Consider the following 13,182-nt stretch of genomic DNA (forward strand, 5'->3'; position numbering starts at 1 on the left):
TGTTAACTTTGGGGGGTATGTGCTCATGACATGATGGCCGTGTTTCTATTAAAAATTCTTATCTGTTAGACATCCATACTGAAGAATGTGTGAAAAATGTTTGAGGTCTGGGATTTGCTTTAAAGTACTCCATTAAAAATAAGTGTGTGGTGGAGGGATAGATGTAAAAAGAATGATAAAATATTGATAATTATTAAATATTGATAATATTGATAATTATTAAAATGATTATAAAATACTGATGATTGTGAAATATTTGTAATGTTGATAAAATATTGATAATTATTAAAATGATAAAATATTGATAATTGTTCAATGGTGGGTATGGTAGTCTTTTTTTATTGACAGTTTCACTTTCTGTGGTTTTAGTTACCTGCCATCAACCATGGTCTGAAAATATTAAGTGGAAAATTTCAGAAGTAAACAGTTCATAAGTTTTAAATTGCACACCATTCTGAGTAGCATGATGAAATCTCATGCCATCCTGCTCCCTCCCACCTGCATTATGAATCATCCTTTTGTCCAGGGCCTCCATGCTGTACATGCTTCTTATCCATTAGTCACTTAGCAGCCAGCCCAGTGATCAGAGTAACTGTCAAGCCATCACAGTGCTTGTGTTCAAGTAACCCTTGTTTTGCTTAATGATGCCCATAAAGCACAAAAGTAGTGATGCTGGTATAACTGTTATATTCATCATTAGTTGGTATTATTAATCTCTTACTGTGACTAATTTACAAATTAAACTTTATCATAGATATACAAGTTTAGGAAAAAACATAATACATATAAGGTTTGGTTCAGGTATCCACTGGGAATCTTAGAACATATCTCCTGTGGATAAGGGGGTGGGTGATTACTGTATATTATTCTTTCTTTTTTTTTTACAGGAATTTGAAATTTTTTCCATAATAGAAAACTTTTTAAAAAAAAGAAACTCCAAGAGTGCAGGAATTGTGGCCTATTTCTGTCACTGCTATATCCTGGGTACCTAGAACAGTATCTGGTACATAGTACTAACTCCATAAGTGTGTGTTGATTAAATGGGCCAGGGCTTTTCAAGATTTCAGTCTCAGACTTAGGTGCAGCAGCATGTGCTTGTAGTCTCAGCTACTCGGGGGGCTGAGGCAGGAGGACTGTTTGAGCCCAGGAGATAGAGGATGCAGTGAGCTTTGATTGTGCTTGTGAATAGCACTCCAGCCTGGACAGCATAGTGAGACCCCATCTCTAAAAAAAACTTTCAGTCTCAGCCAGGCGTGGTGGCTCACACCTGTAATTCCAGCACTTAGGGAGGCTGAGGCGGGTAGAGGTCAGGAGTTTGAGACCAGCCTGGCCAAGATGGTCTCTACTAAAAAATACAAAAATTACCCAGGCATGGTGGCCCATGCATGTAAAGCCAGCTACTCAGGAGACTGAGGCAGGAGAATTGCTCGAACCCAGGAGGCAGAGGTTGCAGTGAGCCAAGATCGTGCCACTGCACTCCAGCCTGGTTGACAGAGCAAGACTCGTTCTTGGGAAAACAAAAAATGTCAGTCTCAGTAAAGATAGACTATCATGTCCCAGGAATTTAGAAATCACAGAGGCTGCCTTTGTGATCACACCGGAAAATCTGAGGCGTTTACATATCACTAAAGTACCAATGAGTTGTCTTTCCAGCAGCTGTTTACGAAACCAATTCACTCTCATCCCAGTTGGCTGTAAACCATAGAAGCTTTAATAACATCTTGATTAGAGGTTGAGGAAATGTCAGACCCACTGGAGCTGCCACAGAGTAGGCAGAAAGCAGCTTGCACCTTGTCAACAATGGATCAAATGACTCACCTTGCCAGAGAAAGCCACAGACAGACTAATTAGCCAGTACCGAGTCATGAGAAAGTCTCCTTTGTGACAAAAGCAGCATTCATAATAAGATTGTTTCTGACATTCTCCATTAAAACAGCAGGGGACAGTTAAGGTAAAAAATAAATGAGAACTGCTTTTTTAATTCACATGGAATTCAACACAAGAAGAATAAGCTACCATCTAACTTTTTAAGGCCCATCAAAATATATCATGCAATATCTTTATCATCATCAATATCATCACAGTCAGAAGGCACTGGATGGCACTTAGAAAGGCAACAGTTTGCATACTGACCCATCCAAACATCAGGAATACATTGAGTGCCTTCTACCTGAACAGTAGTGTGGAAGCTGGAATCAAGTGCAATATTCTCTCCTTGTTTCCTAGTAAAATAGAGAGAGTGTCATGGTTGCAAGCATGGGTAACCTGAATTGGAACTCCAGAATCACCTCTCTCTGCAACCTAGCAAGTCACTTAACCTCCCTGAGCCTCAGCTGATTACTCTGAAGTGAGATAAAGAATACCTGCCCTCATTCTCATTGGTTTCGAAGAACATCTTTATTTCTGCCTTCGTTTCATTGTTTATCCAGTCATCATTCAGGAGACAGTTGTTCAGCTTCCATGAAGTTGTGCAGTTTTGAATTCGTTTCTTAATCCTGAGATCTAATTTCATTGCACTGTGGTCTGAGAGACTGTTTGTTATGATTTCCGTGTTTGTTTTTTTTTTTGTTTGTTTGCATTTGCTGAGGAGTTATTTACTTCGAATTTTGTGGTCAATTTTAGAGTAAGGGTGATGTGGTGCTGAGAAGAATGTATATTCTGTGGCTGTGGGGTGGAGAGTTTTGTAGATGTCTATTAGATCCACTTGTTCTAGTTCTGCGTTCAAGTCCTGTATACCCTTGCTGATTTTCTGTCTCACTGATCTGTCTAATGTTGACAGTGGAGTGTTAAAGTCTCCCACTATTATTGTGTGGTAGTCTAAGGACCTCAAGCTATACTACAACGCAACAGTAATCAAAACAGTATGGTACTGGTATCAAAACAGAGACATAGACCAATGGAACAGAACAGATGCCTCTGGAGCAACACCACACATCTACAACCATCTGATCTTTGACAAACCTAAAAGGATCCCCTCCTTAATAAATGGGGTTGGGAAAATTGGCTAACAATGTGCAGAAAGCTGAAACTGGGCCCCTTCCTGACACCTTACACTAAAATTAACTCCAGTTGGATTAAAGACTTAAACATAAGACCTAACACCAGAAAAACCCTAGAAGAAAACCTAGGCAAAACCATTCAGGACATAGGAGTAGGCAAGGACTTTATGACTAAAACACCAAAAGCATTGGCAACAAAAGCCGAAATAGACAAATGGGACCTAATTAAACTCCAGAGCTTCTGTACAGCAAAAGAAACAATCATTAGAGTGAACTGGCAACAAACAGAATGGGAAAAAATTTTTACAATCTACCCATCTGACAAAGGGCTAATATCCAGAATCTACAAAGAACTAAAACAGATTTACAAGAAAAAAACAAACCCATTCAAAAGTGGGCGAAGGATATGAACAGATACTTTACAAAAGAAGACATACATGAGACCAACAAACATATGAAAAAATGCTCATCATCACTGGTCATCAGAGAAATGCAAATCAAAACTACATTGAGATACCTTCTCACACTAGTTAGAATGGTGATCATTAAAAAATCTGGAAACAACAGATGCTGGAGAGGATGTGGAGAAACAGAAACACTTTTACACTGTTGGTGGGAGTGTAAATTAGTTCAGTCATTGTGGAAGACAGTGTGGTGATTTCTCAAGGATCTAGAAATAGAAATTCCATTTGACCCAGCAATCCCATTACTGGGTATATACCCAAAGGAGTATAAACCATTCTATTATAAAGACACATGCACATGTATGTTCATCATGGCACTGTTTACAATAGCAAAGACCTGGAACCAACCCAAATGCCCATCAACGATAGACTGGACAAAGAAAATGTGGTACATATACACCATGGTATACTATGTAGCCATAAAAAAGGATGAGTTCATGTCTTGCAGGAACATGGATGAAACTGAAAAGCATCATTCTCAGCAAACTGACACAAGAACAGAAAAATACTGCATGTTCTCACTCACAGGCAGTGTTGAACAATAAGAACACTTGGACACAAAGAGGAGAGCATCACACACTGGGGTCTTGTTGGAGGGCTACAGGAGGGATAGTGGGAGGGAGGGTGGGGGAGGGATAACGTGGGGAGAAATGTCAGGTATAGGTGATGAGGGGATGGTGGCAACAAGCCAGCTTGCCATGTATGTACCTATGCAACAATCTTGCATGATCTGCACATGTACCCCAGAATCTAAAGTACAATAAATAAAAACTAAAAAAGAAAGAATACCTGCCTCCCAAATGTCATACAAGCCTGACTCAAAGTGAGCGCTCAATGAATAGCTGTGATCATAAAACACAAGCATGAGAAAAGAAACCAACCACCCACCAAAGAACAGTGCTGGGACTTGGGATTTCTCAAGATGAGAAGCACATTATAGAATGGGGTGGTCAGGAAAGTCTTCAAGGAAAAGACATATTTTGAGCTAAGTGAAGAGGGTAATGAGATCTAGTTATGGAAACAAGGAGCTGGCATTTACTGAGTACTTACTATGTAATGTGCATTGTTCTAAGTACTTTCACTCTTTGACTGCTATAAGATAAATATCATTTTAGTTTCACTTTTTCCAGTTGAAGAAATCAGGTCATAGAGCAGTTAGTTAGGTAACTTATTCACGATCACATAGTAAATAGAAGAACCAAGATTTCAGCCCATGCAATGTAGATCCAAAGATTAAATGCTAAACTGCGATACCTTGCAAGAGAAAAGTCTGAAGAGGCAGAAAAGTTCAGTGTGTATTTAGATGATGGTAATTGAAGAGTCTGTCTGTGTCAGCCCATCCAGGCTGCTGTCACGGAATACCATAGACCAAGTGGCTTAGAAACAACAGAGATTTGTTTCTTATTGTTCTAGATTCTGGGAAGCCCATGATCAAGAAACTGGCAGATTCAGTGGCTGGCAAGGGCTCTCTTCCTGGTTCGTGAACAGCCATTTCTCAGTGTAGCCTCAGATGAGGGAAGGAGAAAGGAGCTCTCTGAGGTCTCTTTTATAAAGATGCTTAATTCCAAAGTCCCCTCCTCCAGAAACCCCTGAGTGGGGACTAGGTTTCAACATGATTTTTGGGTACACGAACATTTAGTCCCTAGCAGTCTAGCTGGAGCAGACCCATGGTCAGATGCTGGCAGGAGATGAGCTGGAAAGCTTAGAGCCAGTCTAGGTTAGGAATGGCCTTGAATGTCACACTGAGCTGGAGAGGCTGTCCTCTGGGGACAAGGAAAAGCCAGTATGGTTTCTAAAGAGAGAAAGATGGAGGAGTCTGTCAACATGGTTCAAAATGGAAACCTGCCTAACCTTCGTGCCTCATGTCTGTTACATTCTCTTGAAGAAAAAACCTGAACATTGAATTGAGATTCTTTTACCAATTTAACTTAGAGTTCTTTAAAATGGCAAATGTGTTTTACAAACGAGGTCTCCACATACAGCTAAGTTCTTACATTTAATGTGTCCTCAAAACCAACCTGCACTTAAAATGAAGTTGAGACAAGTTAGCCACACACCCTTTTGGAATGGAAATCTGTCATTTCTGCCTTTTCTATCACACCACATTAAACACATTTCAGCCTAACAATAACACCTACGTATCATCATTGTAACCACTTGGTTATTATGTAATCATGTAATAATATGTCATTTTTGAATATGTGACCATTGGATGAAAGCACAGTCTCAGCACAGAAACAGCAGCCACACAGCTTCCTAGGGTGCTGTCCCATCCAGCAATGTGCTGACTGGCTTGCCACTCACTCGCACCCCACTGCTCCTAGCACCCTGGCTTCTATTTCTCCAGCCTCACCCATACCCTAACTCAGACTTCACAGCAGGATGCCTCTCAAGGCTGTGCTTGCCGAGTGATACACCACACACCTACCTACCAGGGAGCTGCGTTTTCAGTGATTTAGAGGCATTGTTGCTCGTAGCAATCGCCTAGCATCTTTGCAAGCAGGATCTAGTGGCATCATAAAACTGTGCCTCTATTGCAAAGGCCTCCAGTCACACTCAGGTCTCAGCTGCATCTGAGATTGGCCACTCCCAAGCATGCTGCTCCACACAGTCCTCAACTCCTACAATCCCAAGAGACCCCAGAGACCGGGCGTGGTGGCTCACGCCTGTAATCCCAGCACTTTGAGTGGCCAGCGCAGGCAGATCACTTGAGCACAGGGGTTCCAGGCCAGCCTGGGCAACATGGCAAAACCCTGTCTCTACAAAAAATACAAAAAAAAAAAAAATTAGCTGGGCATGGTGGCATGTGTATGTAGTCCCAGCTACTCAGGAGGTTGAGACTGCAGGAATACTTGAGCCTCGGAGGTGGAGGTTGCAGTGAGCCGAGATCGCATCATTGCACTCCAGCCTGGGCAACAAGAGCGAAACTCCATTTAGAAAACAAAAAACAAAAACACAGGATAGTGCCACAAAAACTGAAACAAGCTGGTCACCCTGCAGACAGATGAAAATTCAAGTTCTTAATCAGCTTTGGAACCTTAAATAAATAAAATAACCTCTCAAAGACTCAGCTCTCTCATTTATAAAATGGGCTTATAGTGGTACCTACTTTGTCATGAATCTTGTAAGAATGTAAGTTACGGTATGAAAAGAATTTAGCACAGTGCCTGATATTAATTGCTCAATAAGTGTTAAGATTGTATACATAATTAATAAGCACAAGATAGCATAGAATGAAAAACTGAATTAAAGACTAAATTGGGTGTTTTGGGAACTAAAAAAAGGAGATCAAAGAAAATTGGGTCATTAAGAACGGGCTTTGTAGACATAGGGTCGACAGGTAAAATATAGGTTTCCAATTAAGTTTATATTTTATATAAATAAGTAATTTTTAGTATATGTCCCATATTTTTAAACATTTTTTATCTATCTGAAATTAAAATATAACAAATTATCTCACACTTTATATGCTCAAAGTGGCAACCCTGCATAGAAGAGGTAGAACTTAAATGGTTCTTTGGGGGGAGAAGGAGGAAAAAATGCCAGGCCCAGGGATAAAAAGAGCAACTGTGAACTAAGTCATGGGACAGTCTGGCAGCTTTTGAGAGGGAACACCTTGAAATCCAGGCCAAAGAGTTCAGACTTGATGCAAAATATATGGGGGAGTTTTAGGTAAGGTGCTAAGGTCCAGGGGCCGGATGGACAAAAGAAAGTGGTGCGCTGGACACCGTGGCTCACACCTGTAATCCCAACACTTTGGGAGGCCAAGGCAGGCAGATCACTTGAGGTCAGGAGTTCATGCTCAGACTGGCCAACATAACGAAATGCTGCCTCTACTAAAAATATAAAAATTAGCCAGGTGTGGTGGTGGGCACATGTAATCCCAGCTACTCAGGAGGCTGAGGCAGGAGAATCTCTTGAACCCGGGAGGCAGAGGTTGCAGTAAGCCACTGCACTCCAGCCAGGATGACAGAGCAAGACTCCACATCGTTAAAAAAAAAAAAAAGTGGTGCTTCAGAGAAGGAATGAGACACTTTGTGTGGGAAAAGAATGGATCGAAGCCGCCTCTGATGTTTTGAACGCAGTGACTGTAAGAGGGACGGCAGCCAGGGATTTTGCGGCTGCTCTTGCGCTCTTGCAGTCAGGCGGGCGGCCTGAACTCAACGGGCAGCAGGAGTGGGGCAAAAAAACAACAAGAAGGGGCAGGTGCCTAGAGAGATTATGAAGGCAGGTGATGTCTGTGGGGCAGGTGTGACCAAAATTACGTGTATGTCCTTTTACTAACAAAATTTTCTCGTGTCCCTGCAGTCTCATTGATGACCTGAATAAGCAAGTCCATGCAAATCTAAAGAGGCCTGTTGAGACAAGTTAACTAAGAAAGAAAAAGAGGGCATTTGATACTCTCCTTGCTCTTCCCCTAGTAGTGAGAAGAGATTAAAGCAATAGGGTTCATTCAGTTTCCTCATCGCTCTCCTCCCTTCTTAGAGAACCCACAGGGTTTTCCTGACCACCAGAAATGGCAAAAGGCCTTCAAGGAGACTGAGTTCAATGCCTGGGCCTGGAGAACTCAGAGCAATTTCCCTAGAGGGTCCATGTTGCAACTTTTGACCTCGTAAGCTGTTTGCTTTCTTCCTCATGTACACACACAAAATTCTACCCTTGTGGCAAATGGAAAAGCCGCAGCCCCATCTGGTAGCTTTCCCCCAGAAGCACAGTGCTTCTCCTTGGCATGAGCCTTTAACTTTGATTCAAAGAAGCAAATGGTGCAGAGTATCTGACTTGAGATATATATGAAGCCAAAAACCAATGGTCCTAGAAGAACCAGATCTGCTCAGAAACTCAGCTCTAAGCCCCTTATCAAGTTCTGATTCCTCGCAGCAACATGCAGGACTGTGATGGTTAATATTCAGTGTCGATTTGACTGGATTGAAGGATGCAAAGTATTGTTCCTGGGTGTGTCTGTGAGGGTGTTGTCAAAGGGGACTAACGTTTGAGTCAGTGGGCTGGGAGAGGCAGACCCACCCTCAATCCCGGTGGGCACCATCTAATCAGCTGCCAGCTCGGCCCAAATAAAAGCAGGCAGAAGAACAAGGAAAGACTAGACTGGCTAAGTTTTCTGGGCTTCATCTTTCTCCCATGCTGGATGCTTCCTGCCCTTGAACATTAGACTCCAGGTTCTTCAGCTTTTGGACTCTTGGACTTACAGCAGTGATTTGCCAGGGGCTCTTGGGCCTTCGGCTGCAGACTGAAGGTTGTACTATAGGCTTCCCTACTTTTTTTTTTTTTTGGAGATGGAGTCTCGCTCTGTCACCCAGGCTGGAGGGCAGTGGTGTGATCTCAGCTCACTGCAACCTCTGCCTCCAGCGTTCTAGTGATTCTCCTGCCTCAGCCTCACAAGTAGCTGGGATTATAGGCGCACACCACCACGCATGGCTAATTTTTGTATTTTTAGTAGAGATGGGGTTTTACCACGTTGGCCAGGCTTGCCTCAAACTCCTGACCTCAGGTGATCTACCCACCTCGGCCTCCCAAAGGGCTGTAATAACAGGTGTGAACCACTGTGCCCAGCAGCTTCCCTACTTTTGAGGTTTCGGGACTCAGATTGGCTTCCTTGCTTCTTAGCTTGCAGATGGTCTATTGTGATCATATGAGTCAATTCTCCTAATAAACTCCCCCTCGTTTATACATCTATCCTATTAGTTCTGTCCCTCTAGAGAACCCTGACTAATACAATGACCCTGTCCTGTTTGACTACTACAAAGACTCTGTGTCTTCAAAGTCACTTTCCACCTCTACCCAATGTGATATGTGATCAAGCCCCTCCCTCTAACATTCCTGCCTCTGCAACCTTGCACATGCCTTTCCTTCTGCTTGGCCTTTGCCTGTAATCTACCTGCGCCTATCCCATTCCTGCCTCACTTCCAGAGCCTTCCTACCTCTCACCTACTCCATCAGTAGCTCCTTAACTACTTCTACACTGATTTCTCCCCTTTGCCAAGGAAGGCACACCTTAAAACCAAATTGTGGACTATTTTGTATTAGTGGCTCATATGAAAGCATTTATTTCCTGCCTTCTCAGTGAGATTGTGAGCTTTATGGGGGACAGGGAACATTTCTTGTGCATGTCTAAAAGCACTCAATACCTACTTGCTGCATTAAACTTAAATTTTAAATTTGCAACAAATGTATCACACTAACAGAAGATATTAACAGTAAGGGAAAATGTTGGGGGGCTCATAGGGATTCTCCATACTGTCGGCTCCATTTTCTATGAACTTAAAAATAAAGTCTATTAATTTTAAAAATATTCAATATTTTTCTCCAAATCCTGAGTATTTTCTCTTTCAAGAGACAGAAGAAATCAATGACAAAAAAAAAAAAAGCAAAGAGGAGATTTAAAAGGTAGACCGATACACAAAAGTCAATTGTGGTCCAGCATGGTGGCTCATGCCTGTGATCCCAGAATTTTGGGAGGCCAAGGTGAGTGGATCACTTGAGCCCAGGAGTTTGAGACCAGACTGGGCCACATGGCAAAACCTTGTCTCTACAAAAAATACAAAAGTTAGCCAGTCTCATAACCTAGTCTCAAAACAAATAAATAGATTAAAATTTAAAATAAAATAAAATAAAAATTTAAGTCAATTGCTTTCCTATATACCAACAGTTAACAATGGGAATTTGAAATTTAAAACACAATACCATTTGCATTAGCATCAAAAAGAGAAAGAGAGTTATGTATAAATCTAATAAAAGATGTACAAGATGTATATAAGGAAAGCTATAAAATTCTGATAAAGTAAATCAAATAAAACCTAAATAAATGGAGAGATATTTCATGTTTGTGGACAGGAAGACTTGATAATGTTAAGATGACAGTTCTTCCTAGTGTGATCTGTAGATTCAGTACAATCTCAATCAAAATTCCAGCACATTATTTTGTAGAACGTTGAAAAATGATTCTGAAGTTTCCATGGAAAGGCAAAAGACCCAAAACAGCTAACACAATCCTAAAGAACAAAGTTCAAGGATTGACACTAACCATCATTCTCAGCAAACTGACACAAGAACAGAAAATTAAACACCGCACGTTCTCACTCATAGGCAGGTGTTGAACAATGAGAACACATGGACACAGGGAGGGGAGCATCACACACTGGGGTCTGTTTGGGGGGGAAATAGGGGAGGGACAGAGGGGAGGGTGGGGAGTTGGGGAGAGATAGCATGGGGAGAAATGCCAGATATAGGTGATGGGGAGGCAGGCAGCAAATCACCCTGCCATGTGTGTACCTATGCAACAATCTTGCATGTTCTTCACATGTGCCCCAAAACCTAAAATGCAATAAAAAATAAAATAAAACAAAAAAGATATACTACAAGGCTACAGTCACCAAGATTGTGGCATTGTCAGAAGAATACACAAATAAATCAATAGAATCTACTAGAGAGCCCAGAAATATACTCACTCAAATATAGTCCACTGATCACTGACACAGGAGCAAAGACAATCCAATGGAAAAAAAGGATAATCTTTTAAATAAACGGTCCTAGAACAACTGGACACCCACATACAAATAAAGGAATCCAGACACAGATCTTACACTTCTTACAAAAATTAACTCAAAGTGGATCACAGACATAAATGTAAAATTCAAAACTATAAAACATCCAGAAGATAACATAGGAGAAAATCTGAATGACCTTGGGTTTGCTGATGACTTTTTAGATACAACACCAAAGGCATAATTCATAAAAGAAAAAATTGGCAAAATGAACTTCATTATATTTTTAAAATATATCTTTCTGTTCTGTGAAAGATCCTGTTAAGACAGTGAAAAGACAAGCCACAGACTAGGAGAAAATCTTTGCAAAACACATACTGGTGAAGACTGTTATCCATAATATAGAAGGAAGCCTTAAAATTTAACAAAAAGAAAATTCAATTTTTTAAATGGGCAAAAACTCTGAATAGACACCTCAGCAAAGAAGATACACAGAGAGTAAATAAGCATATGAAAAGAGGCTAACATCATATGTCATTAGGGAACTGCAGATCAAAACAACCATGAGATACCACTACACACATATCAGAATGGCTAAAATCCTAAACACCAACAACAGCAAATGCTGGTGAGGATGTGGAGCAACAGAAACTCTCATGCATTGCTGGTGAATGAATGGTTAGGCCACTTTCAAACATTGCTTGGCCGTTCTTACAAAGCTAAGCACAGTCTTACCATGATCTAACAATCATGCTTCTAGGCATTTACCCAAGTGATCCGAAAATTTATGTCCAAACGAGAACCTGTACATGAATGTCAGTAGCAGCTTTATTCATAATTGCCAAAATTGTTAACAACCAAGACATTCTTCAATAGGTAAATGGATAAACAAACCATAGTACCTCTATACAGGGGAATATTATCCAGGGACAAAAAGTAATGAGCTATCAGGCCACAAACAAACAGGGAGAAAACTTAACTGCATTTCAGCCAGTCTGAAAAAGCTGGGTGAAAATATGGAGACCATAAAATCATCAGTGGTTGTCAGGGCTGGCAAATAGGGCAGGAAGGATGACCAGGTGGAACACAAGAGATTTTTTTTTTTTAATTGGGGTTTCACCACGTTGACCAAGCTGGTTTCGAACTTTTGACCTCAGGTGATCCGCCCGCCTTGGCCTCCCAAAGTGCTGAAATTACAGGCATGTGCCACCATGCCTGGCCCCCACAAGAGACTTTTAAGTGCACTGAAACTATTTCGATGATACTGTAAGCGTGGACACATGACATTATGCATTTGCCAAAACTCAATGAATGTAAAATACAAAAAGTAAATCCTAATGTAAACTATGGGCTTTAGTTCATAGTAATGTAGCAATATCTATTCATTGATTATAAGAAGAAAAAGGAAAAAAAGTCAATTGTGAAGCTTTTTATTTTATTTATTTATTTATTTATTTATTTATTTATTTATTTATTTTGAGACGGAGTCTCACTCTGTCGCCCAGGCTGGAGTGTAGTGGCATGATCTCAGCTCACTGCAACCCCTGCCTCCCAGGTTCAAGCAATTTTCTGCCTGAGCCTCCCAAGTAGCTGGGATTACTGGCACCCACCACAACGCCCAGCTAATTTTTGTATTTTTAGTAGAGGTGGGGTTTCACCACCTTGGCTAGGCTGGTCTTGAACCCCTCACCTTGTGATTCACCTGAATGGGGCTCCCAAAGTGCTAGGGTTACAGGCATGAGCCACTGCACCTGGCCGTGAAGCATTTTTAATACTCCTTATAGGTTTGGAGCGCTGAACTTTCTGATCATGCTATTATGTACAAAAGTTTGCATTCCGTAAGATATGTCAAAGTTGCCTCTCAATAGACATTCAGTTACTGAAACTCACACTCATCTGTCTCAAATAATGCTACACTGTGTTCAGGATACTTACCTCTGCCTTAGTAGAAATGAGTTTCCTCAGAGGGCTGTGTAGACAAGAGGTTTTCTAGTGAGACTTACCTAAATCATGTGACTGTCTTCTCAGTTCACCTAGAAAAAGAATTTTCAGTCCTTCATGGGTCTTTCTCAGCAAGAGTACAGACTGTTCAGCATGTTGGCTGGGAGTACATGGAAATAGATGTTTTCATCCTACACTCCCTGAAGCCCCTATGCAGATCCAATTACAGAAAGCCTAGTGGTGGTAGCAGGCTCCCGCAGGCCTCCTTTAGGCGGAGTC

The 13,182-nt window shown here is 41.2% G+C and overlaps 1 protein-coding gene across 1 annotated transcript in view; it reads right to left on the bottom strand.

Moving 5' to 3' along the window:
* Positions 1-13,182, bottom strand: part of CLIP4 (CAP-Gly domain containing linker protein family member 4) — a 95,452-nt gene extending 82,270 nt beyond the window's left edge. Inside the window, exon 1 of the mRNA XM_035272910.3 lies at positions 12,966-13,182. The gene's annotated coding sequence lies outside the window, so the exon portion shown is untranslated. The remainder of the gene's footprint in view (positions 1-12,965) is intronic.

This window comes from Callithrix jacchus, chromosome 14 (genome assembly GCF_049354715.1).
Source record: "Callithrix jacchus isolate 240 chromosome 14, calJac240_pri, whole genome shotgun sequence".
NCBI lineage: Eukaryota > Metazoa > Chordata > Mammalia > Primates > Cebidae > Callithrix > Callithrix jacchus.